This window comes from Balaenoptera musculus, chromosome 4 (genome assembly GCF_009873245.2).
Source record: "Balaenoptera musculus isolate JJ_BM4_2016_0621 chromosome 4, mBalMus1.pri.v3, whole genome shotgun sequence".
Taxonomy (NCBI): domain Eukaryota; kingdom Metazoa; phylum Chordata; class Mammalia; order Artiodactyla; family Balaenopteridae; genus Balaenoptera; species Balaenoptera musculus.
Window position 1 is genome coordinate 7599862 of NC_045788.1, and position 27732 is coordinate 7627593.

Here is a 27732-nt window from a genome sequence, read left to right on the forward strand (position 1 = left end):
ACCAGACCACTGACAATAGTCAGCCTGCTACAACAGAAGGACCCATGCAGCCCACATAGGGAGCAACCCCAGACCATACATCTCTGATGACCAGAGGGGAGTACACTGCTGGGAGACACATAGGGTGTCTCCTGCATAAGGCCACTTCTCCAAGGTCGAGAAACGTAACCAAGCTACCAGATACATAGAAATAAAAACCGCAAATTGGGCAAAAGGAGGCGACAGAGGAATATGTTCCAAATGAAGGAATAAGATAAAATCCCAGAAGAAGAACTAAGTGAAGTGGAGATAAGTAATCTACCCAATAAAGACTTCAAGGTAATGATCATAAATATGTGCAAAGAATTCGGAAGAAGATTAGATGAACAGAGTGACAAGTTAGAAGTTTTTAACAAAGAGTTAGAAAATATAAAGAACAACCAAACAGAGGTGAAAAATACGATAACTGAAATAAAAAATACACTAGAAAGAATCAACAGTAGACTAAGTGATACAGAGGAACAGATCAGCAAGCTGGAAGACAGAGTAGTGGAAATCACTGAAGCTGAACAGAAAAAAAGAAAAAGAAGTGGACAGTTTAAGAGACCTCTGTGACAACATTAAGTGCACTAACATTCACATTAAAGGAGTCCCAGATGGAGAAGAAAGAAAGGAGCAGAGAACATATTTGAAGACATAATAGTTGAAAACTTCCTTCACCTGGGAAAGGAAACAGACAACCAGGTCCAGGAAGCACAGAGGGTCCCAAACAGGATCAACTCAAAGAGCTCCACACTGAGACACACTGTAATTAAAATGGGAGGGCTTCCCTAGTGGCGCAGTGGTTGAGAATCTGCCTGCCAATGCAGGGGACACAGGTTCGAGCCCTGGTCTGGGAAGATCCCACGTGCCGCAGAGCAGCTGGGCCTGTGAGCCACAACTACTGAGCCTGCGCGTCTGGAGCCTGTGCTCCGCAACAAGAGAGGCCGCAATAGTGAGAGGCCCATGCACAGCGATGAAGAGTGGCCCCCGCTTGCCACAACTAGAGAAAGCCCTCGCACAGAAAGGAAGACCCAACACAGCCAAAAATAAATAAATAAATTTATTTTTTAAAGAAAGGGGGAAAATTTAAAGATAAAGAGAGAACACTAAAAGTGCAAGGGAAAAGCAACAAGGTAAGTACAAGGGAATTCCCATAAAGCTATCAGCTGACTTTTCAACAGAAACTCTGCAGGCCAGTAGGCAGTGGCACAGTATATTAAAGTGATGAAAGGGGGAAACCTACAACCAAGGATACTCTACCCAACAAGGCTTTCATTCAGAGTTGATAGGGAGATCAAAAGTTTTACGGACCAGGAAAAGCTAAAAGAGTTCAGCACCACCAAACCAGCTCTAAAAGAAATGTTAAAGAGACTTCTCTAAATAAAAAAGAAAACTAGAAACATGAAAATTATGAAAGTAAAAATCTCATTCGTAAAAGCAAATATATAGTTAAATAAGTAAATCAACCAGGTATAAAGCTAGTAGGAAGGTTAAAAGATAAAAGTAATGAAATCATCTATATCCATAATAAATAGTTAAGGGATACACAAAACAAAAAGATGTAAAATATAATGTCAAAAACAGTAAATGTGGGTGTGGGGAGTAAAAATGCAAGATTGTTAAAATGTGTTTGAACTTAAGAGATCAGCAACTTAAAATAATCACACATATATAGAGAGATTGCTATGCGCAGCATATGGAATACAGTAAATAACTCCGTAATATCTTTGTATGGTGACATATGGTAACTAGCCTTGTTGTGGCGATCATTTTTACATGAATAGAAATACCAAATCACTATGTTGTGTAACAGGAACTAACACAGTGTTGTAGGTCAATTATACTTAAAAAACAAACAAACAAACAAATCCATAGAAAAAGAGACCAGATTTGTGGTTACCAGAGGTGGGGGGGGAGGTTTGGGGGGGGAGGAGGAATTGGATGAAGGTGGTCAAAAGGTACAAATAAGTAAGTACTAGGGATGTAATATACTACATAGTAAATATAACTGACACTGCTGTTATGTTATATATGAAAGTTGTTAGACAGAAAATCCTGAGTTCTCGTCATGAAAAAGAAAATTTGTTTTCTATTTCTTTGATTTTGTATCTGTATGAGATGATGGACATTCACTAAACTTAATGTGGTAATCATTTCTTGATGTATGTAAGTCAAATCATTGTGCTGTGCACCTTAAACTTACACAGGGCTGTATGTCAATTATATTTCAATAAAACTAGAAGAAAAACTAAATAAATAAATAGGCTAAATTTGCCCACTAGTTAAAGCTATAAAAGGATAAGAAAATTATGCTAATGAACAACTAACATGTGAAAGAGGTTCAACTTCATTACTAATCAGACACATCAAAATCATAACAATATATCACTTTTTGTTCATAACATTCAGGAGGCTGGTAAAATACAGTGGTGGTAAGCTTATGAGAAAATGGATATCCTCACACAATTTCAGTGGGAACATAATTAGTCTAGCAGGAAAATTGTAGAGGGTATTAAAATATTAGTGGTGAATATGACTTGACCCAGCAATTCCACTTTTAGGACTCTATCTTACAGAAGTGCACAAGTGTAACAGAATATATAAACCCAGTTTTATTGCAGCATTTTTGAATAGTTCAAATTGAAACAACCTAAACGTCCAAAAAAAAAGCAGAATTTGATGCCTCATATATCTACTATATGAAATATATTATGATGCAGTATATATAATACTGTGGAATAAATTATGGCTACTTTCATTACATAAATTATCCATGTTATGTAATATAATACTGTGGAATAAACTATGGTTACTTTCATTATATAAATTATCCATGTTATGGAATATTTTGCAAGTATTAAAAATGAAGTAAATACATATTATTGGCATAGAAAGATCTACAAGGTATGTGAAGTGGGGAAAAAACTGCAAAATATCAAAGTATGAATCCATTTATATTATGTATATGAAAGCAAATGCGTAACAAAGGTATGTAAGAATGCACACTAAAGCCTTTGCAGATGGGGAACAGGGTTACCAGGCAAGGGTGTGTGTGTGTGTGTGTGTGTGTGTGTACAGAAGTCAGGAGTCAAGGAGGACTCCACTTTTTATTCTGTTTGTACAATTTGCATTGTGTATTTGTGTTTTAATTTTGTAACTTTAAAATATTTTTCAATGGACAGTTTATTACTATTCTTTTACAAATATAAAAGTTTCTTTGAAAGTTTTAAGATATGATCATGGCAATTCCTCAAAACAGTCCACAGGGTTAATGAAAGTAATTCTATAAAATTATGGACAATTAAAGTACCGGCAACCACTTATTAATAAATAGCAAAACACTATTTTATATATATGGTATATATTTCTTTTTTCATAAAAGTAAAACTCACACAACATACTTTATTAAAGCCATGCAAATCTGTAGAATCCACCCCATCTTCATAAGGCTGGGTTTGAGAGATTTTAAGTGGAAGCTTGAAAGAAAAGGTTGACAGTATTTCTTTTGGGTACTCTGTCCTAAACTCTAAAGTCTATTACATATTGCCACATTGTCATTTCCACTTGTTACTTTAAGAAATTAGCTAATCTGGGGCTTCCCTGGTGGCGCAGTGGTTAAGAATCCGCCTGCCAATGCAGGGGACACCGGTTCGAGCCCTGGTCCAGGAAGATCCCACATGCTGCGGAGCAACTAAGCCTGTGAGCCACAACTACTGAGCCTGCGCTAGAGCCCGCGAGCCACATTACTGAAGCCCACGTGCCACAACTACTGAAGCCTGCATGCCTAGAGCCCGTGCTCCGCAACAAGAGAAGCCACCGCAATGAGAAGCCCGCGCACCACAACAAAGAGTAGCCCCTGCTAGCCACAACTAGAGAAAGCCCGCGTGCAGCAACAAAGACCCAACGTAGCCAAAAATAAATAAATAAAATAAAATCTATTTTTTTTAAAAAGTCTATAAAAAAAAAGAAATTAGCTAACCTGCAACATCATCTTATTTTCTTCCACGTTAAAGGCTTTGTGTCCATGCAGTTTATAGTTCTTTGGCTGTAAATAAATTGGACACATCTTATCTCCCACAGAGCTACTCTGGGGAAAAAAAAATCCCTTCAGAGAAGCCAGTTTTATACATTTTATTCCTTTTACCTCATCAAAGGTCAAATTAATTTCACCTGGGTTGTTTACATTTTTTCAAACACTTCTGCTGGGATTAAAAAAAAAATCCTTGATCTACTAAAGACAAACAGCCTAGGCTAGCCAAGAGTGGGACTACATTTAGTGAAGCATCCATTCAACTTTTGCCCTTGGCAAGATGGGAAAGAGGGAGAGAGAGAGACAAAGACATGAATATGAATGAGAGTAAACTCCTAACTGCTATAAAGGAACCATGGAACTTCTAACTAGGCTGAAGTGCCAGAACCTAAAGGAAATTAGAATCTAATGATGAGGACATACAAACGTAACAGGAAAGAACAAATCTGACTCCATATTGGATCTGCTTCTTTTACTTTGATCTTTGTATTCTACTGCTTTTGCCACAAGTTAAGAATGTTGCCTAGAGCCTGAAATATACAGGATAGCTCATTCTCAAAGCTCTGATCTTTAAAGCTATAACACCTTTCCATTCACATAGAGATAAAAAGTTGCAGAACAGAGAATAACATTTGTCCTGTTAGAGGTTTACAAGAGCATCATGACCAGACCTACATGGACAGCTGCAGGAACAAAGGATTCTTTGCACCAACCAACCACACCCCTTCCTCTTTTAGTATAAAAGAAGCCTGAATTCTAAGTGGGGCAAGATGGTTCTTTGGGACAATAGTCCACCACCTTCTTGGTCTGCTGGCTTTCCAAATAAAGTCTCTATTCCTTGCCCCAACAACTTGTCTCTTGATTTATTGGCCTGTTGTGCAGTGAGCAGAATGACCTTGGACTTAGTAACAGAAAGACCACCTGCAGAATACTCATGAGAAGGGCTATTCTATGAGCATATATGACAAGGGTCCTAGGGTTTCCTCTGACAACTAGAAGTAGATGTTACCAATACGAACAGCTATTGATACAGTAAGGAGGAGAGTGACTCAATTTTTTCTCAGAACTTCTATAGGTGAAAAATAGAAGAAAGCATTTACTAGTTTCTTGAATCAATGGAAAACCTGTGAACACCAGCTTTAATATGTTCATTTCGCTTCACAGAAATATTGATTCTAATGCTCTCAATTAATTTTTCACCTCAAGGCAAGCAAAGGTGTTTTTTCTCCCTTAACTAGGCCATCTCTGCTAGCTCAAGATCGATTTTGCCAAAAATCAACTAATTATCACCAACATTTTCCAAATGTATCAACCCTTCTAAGGAATGTTAATAAACAAAAATTATAGTCAATGACTATATATTCTTTTTTTGAAGCTGTTATGAATACATCAGCCTTAATTTTTTATTTCCATCAATTAAAATTTAAAATTTCAGCACTTCACATGTGATGAAATTGGTTTTGGCTTTTTTTTTTTTTTTTTTAGTTCTTTCACATTCTTTGCAATTTCATTTTTTTATACTTTCAGACTTAAAGTAAGTTTATTTCACCAAATGTCATATCAAGCATGATTTTGTAATTACTAGCAAAATAGTTAACATTTTAAATCAATTTATTTGCTTTGGAACATCTTTTAGGCAAATTCATGTTTATGGTCATTGTAAATCAAATCTTACTCTAATTTTGGTTGTATTTGAATATGAATTACAAATTTCTGAATATTAAATATATTCACAAGTATAATCATAAGAAAACTGAGTCATCTTATGACCTTTTAAAAAATTACCTTTCAACCAAATAATTCTTAAAAATACTGCTATGAAGACAAAAATCCAATAACCTAAAATTCACAGAAATATTTAAAAGCTATTAATACAGTCCTATGATATGAATTGCTATAAAATTTATAAATTAATAAATGATTAAATAAGCTAAATCAATGCTACTTGAAAATTTAAAAGATCCTTTAAAAGACATAAAAGCAAAAGTGACTTTAAAAAGAATTTAAAAGAGATTACCATAAGCTAAATAATTCCCATATGAAACATTTGTTAGATTCATCAAAAATAGTAAATAAAAAACAATGTACTTGTAAAAACCAATGCATTCATAAAAATTAATCAACTCAGCAACTGAATATTTATTGGATATATTCAAATAGAAATGATAATTTTGATAAATTCTGCAAATCAGCCATTGAGCAAATAGATTTTTGGGGAACTGATAAGCTTTTAAACTTTCTTTCTGGTCTGTCAAAGTGTGACCCACAAATTCACTTTAACTATGAAATTTCTTCATCCAAACAGCTTTGATTTGGCTGACATCTAAAAATCCTTCACTTGCAAGATGAGCATGAAAAGGTATGTCCTATAATCAAGGGATATGTTTAGCAATTTATTTGGTTATTCAAATATATATATGGGTTATGGCTGAGTCAAAAAGAAAAACTACCCATAGTCTATGTAAAAAACTTGTGGAATGCAGGCCAGTTTTCTTCAAGAATGAGCTTTTAATAGAAAACAAACAAATTTTAAAAACCTAGAATTCTTTACTTTAACATAAAGCATTAATAATGACCTAATTTTAAACTGTACTTCTATAAAGGAAGGATCATGTTGTCAAACAAATAATAACTTCCTAAATTTATTATTCCTAATTTATAGAATAATTTTGTTAAAGTAGTATATAATTAGATTTTTCTTAGACTTTTTAGAATCATCAGATGCTATGGAATAGGAGTTAGCAAACTGAGGCCCTTGTGCTAAATTCAACCTATCACCTGGTTTTGTAAATAAAGTTTTATTAGAACACAGCCATACTCATTAATTTACATATTGTCTAGAGCTGCTTTCACGCTACAAATGCCAAGTTGCACAGTTGTGATGGAGACCTTAAAACCTAAAATATTTACTCTCTGGCCCTTTACAGAAAGATTGCTGACCCCTGCTCTAGAATATATTTGTACACCCCACAACAAGGAGCCAAAGATCATAGTTGGACAGAGGCAGGAGATAGATGGGCCCTCAGGGCAAACGGTTTGAGTTCATTCCCTGTGAACCGACAGTCCAAGTATGAGAATAACAGGACAATTGAGAGAGGAGGCTGGGCCCTACCCAGATAGAAGAAAAGAGAGCACGTATTTCTCATTCTCGAAGTCAGGAGACCTCCCCAACTACACATGCACAGAAAGGCTCCTTGGACGTCCAAAGGGGAGAGATGCTAAGTGGCCAAATCTACCCATAGGCCTCTTCGGTAGAATCCATCTTGCCTAAGAGATGCACGCGCACACATGGGAAGAGCCTGAGATACACCAAATGTGGACTTTAAACCAGGCAAATCAAAATGACTGGTCAAAGGAAACACGGAAGAAATGCCCCATAAAAGTGATTCAAAACTGCCACGAGAGCCCAGCTCTCTCTCTGAGCCCGCCCGTGTGTCTAGCCACACGTGCTGTACTTCTTTTTCCCTAATGAATACTTTGTTTCACTACTTTCCGTCTTCGTGGGAATTCTTTTTCTGCAAAGCCGTAGGGCCAGGGTCTTGTCATTGATCACTGGTCTAGTGGCTAGGATGCAGCGCTCTCACTGCCACCACCGGACCTCAATCACTGGCTGCGAACCGAAACCCTGCTTCAAGGCGCTGCAGGCCGACGCCATCTGAGATCAGGTCCAATATTATGGTAAACGTTACACTTTAAAACTTGGGCTAAAGCCCACTAAAAAAATAAACGTTAAGTATAGAAACAAAAACCGTATAGCAGTACTTGGACATAAAATGGGAAACCAGATAATAGAACATATGCTTATAATTTTATTAGATCATTTGTAAAAATAAAAATACCTATTTTAAAACCTATTAAGAGCCCACGGACCCCCAAGAATATATCTGATGACCCTACTATATTCTTAGTAGTTGCAAACCACAGTAATAGACAATAGAAACATAAATATATAAAAATGTAATTTTATAGCTTCTCCTGATTCATGGAATCATCAGTTGATTCAGCCAACGAGTGGATGACAACTGGTAAAAGTTTATTCACAAGGATTGTTTTGATTGTTTTACACGTGCAATTTAAAAAATATTATTTAATAAAAGGAAAATACTCATGTCTACAGTTCCACTGTATGTTTGGAACTCCATGTGAGTTTGGTAAAGGAAATTCTGAAAGAGAATCACTTCAGGACTCAGGCAATTTTGAACTGATCACATGGAGTGGAGTCTTATGACCAAAGTGAGCAATAAACTGGGGTGAGAAAACTTGAGTCAACGACAAGGTCTAGTAATCTTTACTCAGCCAATCATGATTTTTCTGGCTGTTTCAGCATGACGTTTTATTGTTGTTCTCTTATTGCTATTATATATTTATATTTATAGACAGAAGACAGATAGATAGATAGATTTATGCTATCTTGTATGGTAACTTATTACCATAAATCACATACTTTGTAAAAGCTGTGTTAATTTTACTTATGAGTTTTTCAGGTTACTCCCTGTTGATTAGAAGTTATCCAAATTTGGCTCATAATTCCAATTGGATCGGGGAAAAAATTTTAAAGAAAGAATAATGTTCCATGGCACGTGAAAATAATATGAAATGCAAATTCCTGTGATCACAGATAAAGTTTTATTCAAATATCATCATGCCCTTTTGTTCACATATTGTCTATGGCTGCTTTCATGTTACAACAGCAGAGTAGAGTGAGAGACCATAGGCCTGTCAACCTAAGATATTTACTATCTGGCACATTACAGAAAAAAATTGACAACCCCTGCTTAAGACTGTACAGAGTTTGGAATAAGCAAAAAACTGTACTGGATTTCTCCAATGAAATGCCATGCATTGTCCCCCGTCTCCTCCCCACCCCACCACGGAAAAAGCCAGTTTCACCTCTTCTTGTAAATTCATTTCAACATCTCTTTGTTCCATATCAGTTTGAGATTCTTTGACTTCTCCTTCGAACATTGCAACATCTGCATACTGCCCTTTTTGAGAAGAGGTTCAATGAAATCTTTAACACATGTTTATTTTATATCTGTACGAAAGTTATGAATTTTCCTTTTTCAAATGCATCCTTCAACAGAATAAAAAGAACACATCAAAGAATATGTGTTATTCTCCCTGCCCCACCGCTTACATCATGTGAGGGGCGAGCACACAAAAGTGATCTGTTTATGCTCTGCCCTTTCAATACATGAATAAAAGACAAGGCCCAGGAAAAGTGCCCTTAAGCAACACAATAATTTGTGAAATGCCAGGTGTTTATACAAGGTTTTCTTTTGGAGAGACTTTTGAAAATGAAACAAAAGGCATATTCAAGTGTAAAGGACATTCATTTCAAGCCAGTAAGGGTGAGTTGCAAAGCTTTTTTTTTTTTTTTTCTTTTTTTAAGAGGAGCAGTCTGCAAAAAATAAAACCACTGTGAGAGAATGCACCCAACTGGGTTGTGTCAATGCAGCAATGTCTCCCAGACAGGCTGCAAAGGTGATTCAGGAGGACAGTTACCTGCCCCAGCAAATTTCCATGTTGATGAATCTAGTTCCTTTAGACACATTTAACGTCTAGAATTGTTACTTACTGTTGTTTTTTAAAGCATATTTAGGAGTACTTTTTATTATTGTCTCACTAAATCCCATTTTCCATGAGATGCTAATCTTGCCAACTGGAGTTTGCCCAACTACTATCTGCAATTGGCAAAATATGTACTTAGAGTTTGAAGCAGAGAGAATGAGCGCGTGTGACTTTGTGTACGTACATTGTGTGCAGGGGGTTCACGCTCACTCCGAATGCAAACCATGAGAAAACCTCAGAGAATGTTTTGAATAATGGTTATATTTTTGGATAAATGTGGAGAGTAAATATAATTACTTTGACAGAATCACCGGTAATAGGAATGCATGACTTCTAATAAGTCTGAATCAATGTTTTTCATTAGATTTAAATCTCCTGTTAAAAAGAAAAAGGGCAAATAAATTATAGGAGCACAAAAATTCTAACTACCTAAAATATCAGCTACACTGATAATGATCCTCTTTTACTGTCCAAATTAAGATCATGGGAGAGATATGATACACATGAAAATAAAGCCTAACTTTAAATTCTTTCATACAGAAAAATAATTTGCAAATCTTATATCTGGTAAAGGACTTGTATCCAGACTGTACCTCTTATAACTCAATTATAGTAATAATCCAATTTAAAATACGGCAAAAGACTTGAATAGACATTTCACCAAAGAAGACATCAAATAGCTAATAAGTACATGAAAAGGCATTCAATATCATTTGTCATTAGGAAAATGCACATTAAAACCACACTGAGGCACCACAACACAGCCACTTAATGGCTATAATCAAAACACAGACAGTAATAAGTTTTGGCAAGGATGTGGAGAAACAGGAACCCTCATACATTACTGGTAAAAATGTGCAGTGACGCAAACACTTTAAAAATAGTTTGGCAGTATAAGAAGTTAAACATAAATGTTCAATGACCCAACAATTCCACTCCTATGAATCTACCCAAGAGAAATAAAAACACATGTCTACAAAAGACTTGTACATGAATTTCATAGCATCAATACTCACAGCCAAAATCCAGAAACAATTCAAATGACCATCAACTGGTGAATGGATAAACCAAACGTAATATATCCAGGCAATGGACAGTAGTCCATTCAGCAATATAAAGGAACAAATTACGGACACATACTACAACATGGATGAACCTCAAAAACATTATGTTAAGTGAAAGAAGGCAGATTCACATGACTACATACTGTATGGTTTCATTTGTATGAAATATCCAGAAAAGGCAAATTTATGGAGACAGAAAGCAAATCAGTTGTTGCCTGGGGGTGATAGAAATGCTCTAAAACTAGACCTTGGTGATGGCGGCAAAACTCTGTACATTAAACAAAAAAATCACTTAATTGTACACTCAGAAAAAATTCATGGAATAGAAATTAGACTCAATAAAACTGTAAACTATCTATTGAAATCTTTTAAATTCTACAGATATTTTATGGCAAAAGTTTGAATAGCTTTTCCATTAAATCCCCCAAAACTAAACCATATTTAACAAAGCCTCACCCATTTTGGTTAAATAGTTTGACCACAAGGCAGATGTTTGTCCAGACCTAATGGACTTCCATTGAAAAAGAATTCCACAGCATTGTCCATCTCTAGATTTGCATTTCTCCTACCTGTCCTTCAATAATCTAGTGTCTCAATATATACCTTCAAAATTCATTCCCTGGGCAAATGTGTTTGAGGAGCACTGCACACTACATTTGCCTCTTAGTACATCCTAGTTTAATAAAGGTTCTGAGAAGTCCTGCATCAGCAACAATACAGGTGGACTTTATTTAACACCATTTTTCAAGGAAATATCATTACTGTCTAGAATGTTATAGAGAATGACATGTCCCTGTATCCCTGAACCAGTTTTATTAAATTTCAAAATATTCCATTTTTGCTTTCAGTTATATTGGGTAAAAATATTAGATATACAGTTGAAGCACTTCTGTATCCTAATTCCATCTCTTCTTCTCCAGCTGTATTCACTACCCTAAGCTGGTGTTTATCATTCCCATGCCTATTATTATACTATTGATATTACCATATAGATATGTCTGTTAATAATATATTTTTCTATATTTCTAAACTTTATATGAGCAATGACACACTTGCCATTTTTCCCCTCAAGACTGTGTTTTTGAGATTCTTCCATGTTACAAATGGTTCCTCTTCATAGGTGTTTAGTTCATTATCTGATTACATCCAGAATTTCCGTGTCAATTTATAGTAAATTTTACCATTATAAATAATGATGCAACAAGCATTCTGGACCTACCTCTTTATGCACTAGTAGTGGGTTCTTTTCTAGAACATATTTTGAAAAGTGGCATAGCTCTGTTAAAAAGCAGCCTCATGTTCAAGTGTACTATAACTTGTCAAACTGCTCTTCCAGAGAGCTACTGGAACTCATAGTAATATAAGCATATTTAAAACCTGTTTCAACTCATAGTAATATATTTCAACTCATAGTAATATAAGCATATTTAAAACCTGCTTTTCCAAATTCTTGCCAATACATGTTATATACATATTTTCAAAGTTTATGCTAACCATATAGATGTAAATTTTAATTTGCATTTTCTTGGTCACTAGTGAGGTTGGGCCATCTTTCCCTTTTTCTTTCTTCTGTTGACTTACCATAAGAGTTCCCTCCTCTCTGACTTGTCTTGACCCGTTTCTTTTCTAGATGAATATAAGGAGTTCTTCTAAGTTCTGTATGTGATCTTTTGTCAGTCACATATGTGACAAATATCTACTCTACTCTGTAGCCTGCATTTCAACTATGTTTATGGGAGATGTTGTCGTTGCTGTTGTTCAATAATTTAAAATTTTACTTCAATTGCATTTGTCAAAATTTTTTATAGTTCATGCTCTTTGTGTATTTTTTTTAACATCTTTATTGGAGTATAATTGCTTTACAATGGTGTGTTAGTTTCTGCTGTATAACAAAGTGAATCAGCTATACATATACATATGTCCCCATATCCCCTCCCTCTTGCATCTCCCTCCCACCCTCCCTATCCCACCCCTCTAGGTGGTCACAAAGCACTGAGCTGATCTCCCTGTGCTATGCGGCTGCTTCCCACTAGCTACCTATTTTACATTTGGTAGTGTATATATGTCCATGCCACTCTCTCACTTCTTCCCAGCTTACCCTTCCCCGTCCCCGTGTCCTCAAGTCCATTCTCTATGTCTGAGTCTTTACTCCTGTCCTGCCCTTAGGTTCATCAGAACCTTTTTTTTTTTTTTTGGATTCCACATATATGTGTTAGCATACGGTATTTGTTTTTCTCTTTCTGACTTACTTCACTCTGTATGACAGACTCTAGGTCCGTCCACCTCACTACAAATGACTCAATTTCATTTCTTTTTATGGCTGAGTAATATTCCATTGTATATATGTGCCACATCTTCTTCATCCATTCATCTGTCGATGGACACTTAGGTTGCTTCCATGTCCTGGCTATTGTAAATAGTGCTGCAATGAACAGTGGGGTGCATGTGTCTTTTTGAATTATGGTTTTCTCAGGGTATATGCCCAGTAGTGGAATTGCTGGGTCATATGGTAGTTCTATTTTTAGTTTTTTAAGGAACCTCCATACTGTTCCCTATAGTGGCTGTATCAATTTACATTCCCACCAACAGTGCAAGAGGGTTCCCTTTTCTCCACACCCTCTCCAGCATTTATTGTTTGTAGATTTTTTGATGATGGCCATTCTGACTGGCGTGAGGTGATACCTCATTGTAGTTTTGATTTGCATTTCTCTAATGATTAGTGTTGTTGAGCATCCTTTCATGTATTTGTTGGCAATCTGTACATCTTCTTTGGACAAATGTCTATTTAGATCTTCTCCCCATTTTTGGATTGGGCTGTTTGTTTTTTTGATATTGAGCTGCATGAGCTGCTTGTATATTTTGGAGATTAATCCTTTGTCAGTTGTCTCTGTGTATTTTTAAATGCTTCCCTTCCTATGATCAGAAAGATATCCTCCTATATTTCATGTTTTGTGACTTATTTATCTAAGTCTTTAGTCTGCTTAGAATTTAAGGGTTAGCTCACCCTTTCCCAATTCATTTGTAATGTCAACTCTGCCCTATTTTCTTTTTAGGGTTTGATAATTTTTTATTGAAGTATAGTTAGTTTCCAATGTTGTGTCAGTTTCAGGTGTAGAGCAAAGTGATTCAGATATACAGATAGATAGATCGTCTTTTTCAGATTCTTTTCCCTTATAGGTATTACAAAATATTGAGTATAGTTCCCTATGTAAGGTTTTTATACATATCTAGATCTGTTTCATGGTTCTGTACTCGGTTCCACTTGTCATTTTTTTTACGCCTGCACATTGACTGGTTTTACACTTATTGTAATTTAATAAATAATGAATCTTGCCAGCTGGTAGAACAGGTCTCCAAACTTTGTTGTTATTCTTCAACATAATCTTGTGTGTTCTTTGTTCTCACAGTATTTACATTCCCCAGGGCTTCCTACATAGACAATCATCTCTAACCTTTTCTAATCTGTGTATCTTGTTTCTCCTTTTATTATTATATTATGTTGGCTAGAACTTCTGGTACAATATTTAAAAAAAGAGTTAACAGTAGGATTCTTGACTAGCTCCAAATTATTTTTTAAATTATTTATTTATTTTTGGCTGTGTTGGGTCTTCGTTGCTGCATGAGGGCTTTCCTCTAGTTGTGGTGAGCAGGGGCTACTCTTCGTTGCGGTGCATGGGTTTTTCATTGCGGTGGCTTCTCTTGTGTCGGAGCACGGGCTCTAGGCATGCAGGCTCAGTAGTCGTGGCACACAGGCTTAGTTGCTCAGCGGCATGTGGGATCTTCCCAGACCAGGGATGGAACCTGTGTCCCCTGTATTGGCAGGAGGATTCTTAACCACTGCACCACCAGGGAAGTCCACTCCAAATTTTAATAGGGATATTTCTAAAGCTTCACTACTAAATATATTAAGTGCAAGTTTATTTTGTCCCTGTTACTCAAAAATGGATCATTCAGGGCTTCCCTGGTGGCGCAGTGGTTGAGAATCTGCCTGCCAATGCAGGGGACACGGGTTCGAGCCCGGGTCTGGGAAGACCCCACATGCCGCGGAGCAGCTGGGCCCGTGAGCCACAATTACTGAGCCTGCGCGTCTGGAGGCTGTGCTCCGCAACAGGAGAGGCCACGATAGTGAGAGGCCCGCGCACCGCGATGAAGAGTGGCCCCCGCTTGCCGCAACTAGAGAAAGCCCTCGCACAGAAACGAAGACCCAACACAGCCAAAAAGAAAATAAATAAATAAATTAATTAAAATACTTATTAAAAAAAATGGATCATTCATATACAATATCTGATTAATATCACAGATAAGTACAACTTGCAAAACTGCAGAGAAACAAATAATAAACATTTCCCCACTCCATATAAAACCTGAACAACAACCTCTAGCAGTAAATTCTCGACAAAAACTCAGTGTTTGGGGCAAAGAATTCTTCAGCCAAATGAACAGTATTTCCTACATTAAAAACATATTCTTTCTCGACAATGTCGCTCACATTCATCTCCATGTTCCTAGTTCAAATCTCCTTCTCTGTTTCAGGTCTCCTGATACCACTCACACAATTCCTAACTGGTTCCTTTGCCACTAATATATCATCTCTTCTAGTCTTTCTAAATGCCATTGCTAGAGGGAATTTGAGGCTCTGACTTTACTAACTCAATATTTTGCAATAGCTCTTTATTGTCTATTTATTAAAGTCCTACTATATTACCTTGTTTCCAAGACCTGAACCATTATGTCCCAATCACCACTGCAGCCTTGCGAAAATTTGCCACACCACGATTTACCTTCAAGAATGCCCTGCTCCAGCAAGATCTGCTGAAGAACCACACTCTCTCTTCCTACGTAACAGATGCTACTTGGAATACACATCCCAGTCTAAATGCTCTCTTTTCTGTTCTCCTTCAACATCAGCCTCGTTTATCAGTTCATAGTCCTTGTTGCTACTTCTTGGATAACCTTTCCACTCTACACTGTGTTCTAGTCACGCCAATCTTGCCTCTCCCTCCCTATAGAGTGTCTTGAGAGAGGGAAGATTCATCCCTCGATTTCAGCCACTCTCTCAACAATATGTAGCACAGTGATCTGCATTAGTATTTGTTGAACTGATGTTTGAGGCATTGAGTTAGAGCCTAAAGATTAGGGGATGGACAGTGCACCCATTTTTTATTCCCTATTCCCAATTAGTTTTTTAAACAGACAAAAAATTAAAATGAACAAGTATTTCTGTGATCTCAAAATAAGGCAATGAAAAATCTCTAAGTACAAAATATAATACAAACCTAGAGAATTTAGTTCCAAGAGGCCTCAATTCTAGATCTTATTAACAATCGAATGCAGAATTTCCCGGAAAAGGCCACCTGATTACTATATTTACTTTCCTGTGCTATTCAGTGTTACTAGAAGGCATAAATTAAGTTTGATAAATGAACAAAGAATTGAGTTGGTAATATACTAAGCAAACATTCCACTGACTTTTATATTAAGAAGGAGGGAAAAAAAAAAGCAAAGCCAAGCACCAATTCAGTAGCTACAAGTGTGGCAAAAACTGAATTAACTATGTCAGAAAATGGATGGCTTCACATTAACTGCCTTTTAAAATAATATTAAGATTATATTAATTACGAAGCCTTTTCATTTTAATTGTCTATAAACAGAAGAGGGTAAATTAATTTTATGTACATCAAAGAATTTTTATGCATGAATACTTAGGACATTCATTACTTTCAAAAATTACTTTCTTCTGTTCATCAATATGTCAGGACTCTCTCACCGTCTCTCTCTTTCACTCTCATGCTCTCACTTGCTCTGTCTCTGTACGTATATACAAGTAATACACGTGTTCTTAAATACGCCTGCGCTTAAATACTCAGGTATGTGACACACATGTATATAGAAGATGATAAATATTGCCCTTAGAGATATTTGCCTGATAACAGATATTTGATATTTGCCTGATATTTGACTGATAACAAATGGAGGTACAGAATGGGCTTGGCTATCCACCAAGTACTGTAACAGGGAAGAACAAATCTGACTCCATCTTAGATCTGTTCCTTTTACTTTAACCCTTGTGCTTTGTTGCCTGTGCTTAGTCATGCTGGCTCTGCATCTTTTGTAAAAGAATGTTGCCTCTAGCCTGAAATATACAGGATAGCCTTTCCTCAGGGCTCTGACCTTTAAGAGTCCATTAATACAGAGGGGAAAAGTTGAAGAACAGAGAATAACATTTGTCTTGTTGGAAGTTTATGGAAACATCACGACCTGACTTACAGGGACAGCTGCAAGAACAAAGGATTCCCACACCAAGAAGTCTGCAACAACTAACCACGCCTCTCCCTCACCTTGCCTTTAAAAGCGATTTACTGAAACCCTTCAGGGAGTTTGGGGTTTTGGGGGCATAAGCCACCCATCTCCTTGCGTGTCCCTGCAATAAACCTTTCTCTGCTCCAAACTCCAATGTTTATGTTTGTTTGGCCTCACTGTGCATTGGGCACACTTGCATTCGGTAACAGTATCATAAATTAAAAGACAGAACATAACAAGAGAGAATTCCAACCCTGTACTAACCAAAACATGTCACAGGTGCATTCTTACACAGTCCATCTTCATTACTTGTGGATTCCTGATTTGTGAATTTCTTACTCATTAAAATGTTATTTGTAACCACAAAATCAATACCTGTGCTTTCACGGTCATTCACAGACCTGCACAGAGTCACCTGTCATGTTCCCACCTGAGGTAGGACAGGGCGATTCTCTGTCTTCTTGTTTAAGGTCTCATACTGTAAACAAGAGCCCTTTTCATGGTCTGGTTAGTGACACGTTTTTCTCATGTGTGTGCTCTCTGTTGGTGATTTCACTGTTTAAAATGACTCCCCTCCCTGTGTAGTGCTGAAGCGCTGGCTAGTGTCCCTAAGCCCGAGAGGGCTGTGACATGTCTCACAGAGGAAATACATGTGTTAGATGAATCTGTTCAGCCATGAGTTAACGTGCTGTCGGTCATGAGTTCAATGCTAATGAATCAACACTACGTATTAAATAAGGTTTTGAAAAACAAAATTATGTACTGATCACTTGACAAAAATGTGGTGACCAGAGGCTCAGTAGAACCTCACCCTGTATTTCCCCTAGGAACACTGTTCAGTATCTGCTAATTCAGTATTCATGGCAACTTTAGAGAACATAACTCCCACACGTAATGAGGATCGACTGTACATCACACACACACACACAATCACAGACTCACATACACATACATACATGGAATAGAATAGTCTGAAATAAAGTTACGAAATTAAATAATCAAAAGATAGATAATGTTTTTAAAAATTACTTCTCTTTAGCACGATAACTCTGCCTGCTCAGAATCAGTGTATTGGGGCTTCCCTGGTGGCGCAGTGGTTGAGAATCTGCCTGCCAATGCAGGGGACACGGGTTCGAGCCCGGGTCTGGGAAGATCCCACATGTCGCAGAGCAACTGGGCCCATGAGCCACAATTACTGAGCCTGCATGTCTGTAGCCTGTGCTCCGCAACAAGGGAGGCCGTGATAATGAGAGGCCCGCGCACCGCGATGAAGAGTGGCCCCCCACTTGCCGCAACTCGAGAAAGCCCTCGCACAGAAACGAAGACCTAACACAGCCATAAATAAATAAATAAATAAATAAATAAAATTTTTTAAAAATTAAAAAAAAATGAGTATATTTCAGTCAAACTAATATTTCTCTGGTAACTTTTAAGATAGAAAACAGTCCTAAAAGAATCTCAGGAAAGAAAAAAAGTCATTTGGTCGCCACATCCCCTGCTTGCAGAGCCCCATACTGTTTAGCTGGCTATTTCCAGTAGAGCAAATACTCAATATAGACAATGGCCTCCAGCCTAAACAACTCCTTGAATTTATGTTCTAAAGTTCTGTTAAGATAAATGAGATTGTTTTCATCTATAATTATGCAAAATTTTCTCTGTTAATTAGCAGGATAATGGAGAAAATGTGGTCCTTAAAATTTATCATAATTTAGTTCATTTATCAAAATTAAGTCACTTAATTGTCATTAATTAGATTTATCATAATTAAATCTTCAACGTATCACAAGATAATTTTGTCATTATTAATATTATAGCTGGTACCATGTTAGAAACAATATAAAACAATTTACAGAGACATAGTACTCATCCACAAAAAATGGTTAGATTTTAAAGTTATTAGCAGGCATTTTTTACTGTAGTTCCTTTATAGCTATCTATCTCTCAATACACATGTATGTGCTTTTATATACAGGACAGCTATTTATAAACAGCAGTCATCATTTCTATAGAAGTGGTATAATGTGATTAAGACCACAGAGTTTGTGGTCAGCCAAGGCGGTGTTCAAATTCCAGCCCTACTATTTAACAAGTCACTTAAATTCCTTAAACCTTAATTTCCTCCTTAGTAAAAATCTCTTGATTCTAAATTAAAAAAAAAAAAAACTTTGAAAATGGGAAGCTTTTTGAAAGCTTAGCACAAATTCTCTTATTTGCAAACCTCATCTGAACTGATGTGAGGTTACTTATATTCTTAATGTTTCCCATATTGTGTGAATAACAATATGTTTTGCTGCAGAAATATTAGTATGTTTGGGAGAGATAAATTAGAGTTCAGGATTAACATATACACACTACTATATAAAAGAGATAAAAAACAAGGACCTACTGTATAGCACAGGGAACTATACTCAATAATAACCTATAATGGAAAAGAATCTGAAAAAGAACTGTATAACTGAATCACTTTGCTATACCTTTGAAACTAATACAACATTGTAAATTAAATATTTCTCAGTAAAAAAAATATATTAATGTGTTTCATTACAGGGTGCCACCCCAGACTCCAATAGGGCATTAGGTAACATCTAGTACACACATCATATTATCTTAACTAACGTCTGAAAAATTCTTAATTCCAAGACCCATCTATCCCTGAGGGTTTTGAATAAGGGGTTGTGGAAGAGTAGTACTCAACTTGAAATTGCTGGGACGAATACATGACAATATATGAAAAGTACGTTATGTGTACTTTATGTATACGTGACTACATAATATTAGACCACATCACTCTAGCCCATATTACCTTTGGCCCAACAAAAGGAGGAAAAAAGAAACCATGGAAATTCATTGTGTTCATTAAACTATCTCCAGTTGGCCTTCAACCCACCCGTATCCTAGTGAGTCCCTGCCTGCCCAGGCCCAGGTCTGTCTTCGTCCTCTCCCTGGTCACCTGCCTGCCCCATCACGCCTGCTTGACTTCCTCTCTCAAACATAGTCTGTCTTTTCCTTCAAGTTCTATTGTTCCCTCAGGCATCAAGATCCTTTTTGACTCAGTCAGTGCCTCCCGTATCTCTAATTACCCTTGCATATAGAAGAATAATACACATCCTACTCCTCCCCAAGACACCCTCATACACATACACGCACAAAAAAACCCACATGATCCAAAGGGACCCACCAAGAAGACTGCTTTCCATCCAGGTCTATAGAAGACAATAAAATATATGAAGAGCTGGCTTCTATTCACGTCTATCTACAATGTTTTCTCCCAATACAGCCAAAGTGATAATACCACCCTGTTCCCCAAAACCTTATACTGGCTTCCTGTTTCCATTTGAACACGATCCAAACTCCTTTCCTCCATGGCCCTATATGGCCCTGCATGATCCAGCCTGTTGTTATCACTCAGAACTTGCTTCATATCACTCTCCCCCTCATGAACTATCTGCCTTGGACATTCCTTCCCTACCCCTAATCTTTCCATTCCTGGTTTGTTCTCATTATTTAAGTATTAGCTTAAAGGTCACTTTTAAAGAGCCTTTTTATGATCATCCTATCTAAAGAAACAACCTCTTTTCCCCTTGTTTACTCTTCTTCTCCCTTATATTTTCTTAATATTGTGTATCTCTCTCTTAACTCATGTTGTGTGTTTAGGGTTTCCTCCCACCCTCACCATCAGAATAGAAGACTCATGAAGGAAGGGGCTTTTCCTGAATCTTTCACACCTATAGCCCTAGTACCTGGAACTGTGTCTGGCATATAGTAAGTGCTCAGTAAACATTTATTGAACGGATCATTGCTCTGACTCGGCAACAAATTAATAAATATCTGAATTTACAAAAATAAAAGCACCGCTCTAAAAAAGCTTACAGTGTCTCAGACAAGACAAGTTATGCATATTACAAAGTAGTGCAGAATGATGTAGAATGAAGTACTATGTGTACTGGGGAAAAGGGGAGAGATTCCTGTACGCTAAAGCGGTCAGGGAAGGTACCTTTCAAGAACAGTGCTTTGTCCACGTTTGTATGCCCACCCCCAACTGGAATGTTGCTGGATGAAGTTCTGTAAGCTCCTAGGAAGAAAAGTCACTCTATGGCCAGGATGTGACTACCCACAAAGACAACAATAGTTTCATGCCATGTGGAATACAGATATTTAACTTTGCGTCAATTATTTATTACTTTTGGATATTGGAACCTTAACCCAAATCCCAAAACACTGATTCAGTAAGGTACTTTTAACTTGCCAAAATGAAAATAAAAAAACGATTCTTCTTCCCCTCCATTGTGTCCACCTTCAGGCATGGCTACTAAAGGCCATTTCTGCTTCAGAGGGCAAAAAAGGAGATTCTAACCTAAGAGAACAGTGGTGCCCAATGGAACATGCAAAACATCCAGTATAAGGCTTAGAACTCAACCAATAATCAAGGGTGTTAGTAACTAATTGAAAAATAATTCATAGAATATTCTTAGAGAACAATTTCTACCACGGTACCAAGGTAGACACGGCCTCTCATGAGAAATCTGGAAGACTCAGAATCATGTTTTAAACCTTAATAGGTCTTCTGTTTTTTATTGAGTCTTCATTATGTTTTCATTTTTCTGCTTTTGCTTAACCTCAACTTTATATTGTCCACAATGTATTTTCTTAGAAAATACTTAAAAGTTATCATTTTAGTCACTGTTGTCCAAGCAAATGTCACAACTTCTAAGATATTTACTATTTTAAACAAACATCAATTTCCATGGAATAAGAGTCTAGGTAGAAATGACATTTCCCATGGAATAAAAGTCTACATAGAAAAGACACGTTAGAGTCTCAAAGTCAAATATTCTCTCAATTTCACTTATTCACCTACAGAACGAACATGACACTGGATAAAAAGCATGGGTTCTAACCAGCTATGTGACCCTGGACAAGTCATGCTGCCTTCCAAAGCCTCATTTTCTTTATCTTCAAATAAGAAGCTGAAACAGGATAATTCTTCAGGTCTCTTTTAGTGATTTACCAGAGAAGGCCTTCTGAATCTACTTGACAGTAAAAACAGAGTGAAATATTAGAGGACAAGAGGTAAACAAATATTTCACCCCCAACTCAGCAGCACACATTTTCTGAGAAAATCCTAATAATAGGAAACAAGTCCAGAGGAAGTACTGACATCACGATTTGAATTTTTATCATTTTAGGTAGCATTATTCATAAACAAGCTAATGTAGCTAAATTGATCCTAAACTCCCACACAGCTGCTGAAAGTATATTAGTTGAGGAAACTGTCTAAGGTGAAGTCTGTACTGTATGAGAACTTGTACCTGAATTCAAATGTAAATATAAATAGCTCACAGGGTTTTTTTCCCCCCCTGAAATGTCAGAGAGCATATTAGGAGAACCAATTTACGATCAGCCTTTACATTTAATTGGATAAACAAATGATCCACAGAAAAATCAAGACAATAAACCAACTTTAATATTAGAAGTGATCAAAGGTGATAATACAGTATTTCCAGAAGAAACATACTAGAAAGTGTGGTAGAATTAGTCTTTATGTTCTCATGGAGTTTACAGAAAATATTATTATAAACTGGCATCTCAACTATTTAGTCACTTGAAGAATTCATTGCCAATATAAAATAAGAGAATGAGTATAGAAAAAAGTGTGTGATAAAATAACAAAACAGTTATTCTGCATGTGTTTTAAATCATGAACTTCTTCAAGTTCACATATTTTTAGCTAAATGTGAAGAGTATTTCTAAATTACTATATTTAGAACAAGCTAATCCATTATAAAATGTATGGACTCTGAAAGTATTTATCCCAGTGTGGGAATGTTCTTTAAAACTCATGGCACTTCATCTGGGGTAAGGAGGCCAGATTCACCGTCAGAAAAAAGAAGGAGAAGGAGAAGAGAAGAAGAAGAAGAAAGCACATTCTCATGAATGAGCTGGTCAAAGACTCTATAAAATAAAATATAAAATGATTGGTGTCTAATTCAAAGGGGTACATTAGCATATTACTTTCTTTTGCAATTCTTTTCACTAACAGAAACAAAACAATTATAGATAGACTCAAAAATTCCTTTTCTTAAAGAAAACAGGCATAAAATTTTTACTATATAGAAGTCAAAATAATTCAAATGTTATATGTTTCTCCATGATAACAGTCTCCAGACTTTATTATTGGAAATAACACTCATATTCATCACCTAGGCTGGACATCACCTCCTTGAGGATAGTGAATATTTTTATTAATTACATTCTAAAACATGTAGTAGATATCAGGCAGATTGAATAAGGAACATGCTTTAAGACACAATGGGAAAATAAACTCATGAAAACATGAAAATTCAGTTTTGATTTAGTTCTGAAGGTTGAGAACATAAAAAAAAATCAATATTCCTTAAAAAAGTGAAGGAGATCCCAATTAGGGCTTTTCAAGTACATCCTTGACTATTGACTGGCTTGCCTGACCTCACCCAAGGTATTTTTCCATTTCCCTAAAAGTAGGGGGGGTCCTGAGATTTATGAACTTGCCAGGAGAACTGCAGAAACTTAATTAATTCTTAATGTCTGTAGAATCCTTTGGAGGCGTTTTTAATATGATTTTTGAGGAAATCACCATATTTTTTGTTTAAAAAGTTACTCTGTTCAACTGTATTTGAAAATATACAGGAAAAAATCCTTATAATACCGTTGCCTTCTAAAGCCTAGTACCAAGGTCAGAGGTAAAGATGTCAAACACCACTGAGCTGAGGGAAGAAACCATGCCACGCAGAGATGCAGCCTGGAGGGGAGGCCACGGAAGAGGAAGGAGGAAACACTACCTGCCTCAGGGTATCTACCCTTCATCTTTTCCTTTCTCTATTTTTTTAGGCACAGAAGAGAGAAGAGAGAGAATGAGATGATGTGAGGGTGGTGGTAGGGATACTGAGGGGGAAGGAATCACAGTGGTGATGGGAGGGGAAAAAGAAATGTGAGGCTAACACACAGGTGCTAGATACTAGCGCAGATCAAAGATCAATAACGCTGCCTGTGGGAACTTTGGGATGTCAAACCTCATAAACAGTTGCTGAGAATCTGTGCGCACTTAAGTCCTGGGGAAGCAAAGAAAATTATTGTCTTTGAGGATGAATTGCAATATATAGAATATGCAGTGGTCAAGAGAATCATAGTCATATATATAATTCCTTCCTTCTTAGGTGAATTTATTTAAATATTGGTCTAAATGTTCTATCCTTTTCTCACGAATTATCCACTGTGAATAGCTCACATTAATGACTCAGTGTGTCCTTCTGCCATGATACATACGTCCACACAGTTTGTGCCTTTCTCCCCTGCTCCGTCTTCTCTAAATCCTTATCTCTATGAGCCTCAGCTGCGCACGAACACAGCAAAGTTACCTGTGAGTTATTCTTCTGGATTTCAAAACCCATTTCAGCTTCTCACTTTATAGAGGCCACCAAAAGCCTGTCTCACTCTGGGTTAATGAGATATTTCTCATTTTTCTCTGTAAACTTGGCTATGGAAGCACTTCCTTGCCCACTTCAAAAAGTGTCACAGATACTAATTTAAAAGTATACATGCAATCATTTAAGTGAATTTAGTGATCAGAGGAGATCTGTCATTCACGGCATCTTACTCCTGATAGGCTCATTTATTTATAGATTCAAGCTACCGAATACCTATGTGAAAACTGAAGAAGAACTGAAGGAAAGCCATGTATCTTTGCCATTTGCATCCACCCTCAACAAATGACAACTTGAAAAATACGTTGCTAGGAGGGATCATTCATTTTTCCCTGAATCTTAGTTTCTACCCCTCTAGTCACTGAAAAATAAGCAACCTTATAGAAATGAATGAATAAGAGCAAAAAATATGAGCTGCATCCTCCAAAGGACCTAATTTAACCTAGAAAACTCTAAGCCAGTGAGAAAGTCTCTCAGAAAGCAAAAAAAAAATTTTCTTAAAACTTTCGTTTATTTATATGAAGAATTGTTCCAAAAAATAAATTATTCATGTGGCTCACAGAAATATATATAATTTATAAAAACAAATAAATGAGGACATTAGAACAAGTAAGACGAATAAAGAGGCTATGTGGCTAGGAATACTATCTTTCCTTAAAATACATGCCACAGGGACTCTTGCTAAAAGACGTTGAACATTCAGCTTTGAGCATTCTTAAGCCAGTTCACGGAAAAAACACGAGCCATTTCACATTTCCAAAATCTCTTCCCCATCTAACTCTCTGGTATTGGAAAATGCTGTAAATTCTTTAAGCCTGAGAAATGATTACATTATATAAGATATTACACTTTGAGAGCAATTAACACTTAATTGAAGTGATACTAAATTATAAATACTTTTTGTGTGTGTGTGTGTGTGTGTGTGTGTGTGTGTGTGTGCGTGTGTGTATCTATATGAGTGTACATGTTGGGATAGAGTTTGGGGAACTGTTAAAGAAGGGAAACAAAGAAATAGGAGATTAAGAACACAGCAGATGCACCTTACCTAGCCCCAAAAGCTTCCTCATGCTTCTTTGTGATTCCACCCTTCTCCATCCCCTCCCACTCCTATGCAACCACTGACTGGTCAAAAGCATTTTAAAATTCAAGTTAGTGTGACATTGTTCTGTAGATAACTCTAGGCTTGTGGCACTCAAGGTATCTCCAGCATCAAGAGCCATGACCCCTCACATAACAAAAAACCATTTTGGGTATTTATTCTAACAAGGGAAGTAAATTCCTGGACAATCCACTAAATACTGTTTATAAAACACTGCCACTTTGTAACTTTCCGAATTGAGTTTCCCAAATGGTGTGTTCTTAAAAAGCACAAAAGTGGTTTATATCTCAAAGTGAAGTCAACCAGGACCATTAAGATCTTAATCCTAATAAACTGACTGCCTTACAACTTAGCTCCAATTTTTTGTCTTTTTAATTAAACCCAGACTGCTTAGTCAAAACAAAATGTGTAAATTCCAGCTTCACTACCTGTAAAGTGTGTGACTTTTGGCAATTTATTCAGCCTTCCTGGGTTTCAATTTCCCTATCCACGAAGTAGGAATAAAAACATCTACTTTGCAATATTGCAGAGATTAAATAAGCTAATATAGGTGAAAATACCAAACATAGCATTGGGTTCATGGTTACCCACTAAATGTCAATTCTCCTCCCTTTTTCTTCTTTCAAAGGAAAATCAGAATAAAGTTGAAGGAAGAACACGGGTTTTGCAACTGAAGGATAAGAGTAAGAGTCCGTCCCTTTCATGTACAGTTTGAGACAAAATACTGAGGCTCTCTAGGGTCCTCTGCGTCCTCTTCTCTAAAATAGGGACAATTGCCCGTCAGGATGGCTCCGGCAAAGAAGCGCGGAGAGAAGAAGAGGGCCAGTCCGCCATCAAGGAGGTGGTGACCAGAGAATACACTATCAACATTCACAAGCGCATCCCTGGAGCGCCTTTCAAGAAGCGTGCCCCTCGGGCGCTCAAAGAAATCCAGAAGTTTGCCATGAAGGAAATGGGAACTCCAGATGTACGCGTTGACACCGGGCTCCACAAAGCTGCTGCGCCAAAGGAATAAGGAATGTCCCATACCGTACGCGTGTGTGGTTGTCCAGAAAACGTAAGGAAGATGAAGATTTACCAAACAAGCTCTATACGCTGGTTACCTATGTACCTGCCACCACTTTCAAAAATCTACAGACAGTTAATGTGGATGAGAACGAACTGCTGATTGTTCAGTAAAGTTATAGAACGGCAAAAAAATAAATAATAAATAAATGACAATAAAAATATTTAGGAATAATCACAGGCCAATAGCGACCCAAGTCACTTCCATTCAAGGTATCTGGTATAACAAAATTAAAGAGATAGCAAACAGTGTTATATAAACACATGAAAATTTATTTTAATATTTATATTAACAATTACAAATGGGGGATAAAATTTTCCCCAACTTCGTCAATCTACCTCAGAAGATAGTATCAAAAGTAAATTGTATAAAAAGTCTAACTTAAAGAAATTTGTACTTGGAGACCTAAGAAGGTCAAAAAGCAGTATTTCAAAGAGCTGTGACTATCTTGTTATGAGGTGGGCATAACATAGGATGACTTGGGAGTTCCTTTGAAAGTGAAAATAGGTATCAAAGAATAAAATTATATAATTATTAAAGCATTTACTTTTTTATTTTTGACTAGTTCTACTATATCTGTGAACCTATAACCTTTCTTTCTTCCAAAACTATTATGAAACATAGTATTATTTCTATGAGATAGTATCTATATATTACCAGAAAATAATCACCTAAGCACAATGATTTTTCATTATATTTTCACATATTTGTCATGTACTTAGCCATATGTGTCTATTACACCAAGTTGCTGGTATTATTCTAAACAACATCTCTTTTGTATCTATATATTATTTAAATATTTTCCATAAAATTGCCTGTAATTTTCCTCAACGATGCATTTTACAGTAAATAAATTTGAAATTGTGGGCATCTTCAATTAACTCTTTGCTATAGACCATGAAAAGTTTTCATTGAAAAGATACTCTGTAGTTGCTGAAATACCTTGTAGACACATGACAAATTCTGCTACACCGAGGATATTCTCAATTCTATTTGTCCCCCAAATTTTGCTACATTGACAATATCTCAATTCTATATGTTGAAAAGTGTAAATATTTCAGTTCAAATACCTCATTGGTCCTCTCATTTTTCTTTATTCAGAGTAATTACCTTCAAAAATT

At 36.6% G+C, this 27732-nt stretch overlaps 1 protein-coding gene and 1 pseudogene across 1 annotated transcript in view; one reads left to right on the forward strand and one right to left on the reverse strand.

Annotated features, from left to right (window-relative positions):
* The window catches only part of KCNH8 (potassium voltage-gated channel subfamily H member 8), a 392154-nt gene that overhangs the window by 349904 nt on the left and 14518 nt on the right, over nt 1–27732 (reverse strand). The gene's annotated exons all lie outside the window — the stretch shown is intronic.
* LOC118894450 lies at nt 26331–26724 on the forward strand (annotated as a pseudogene).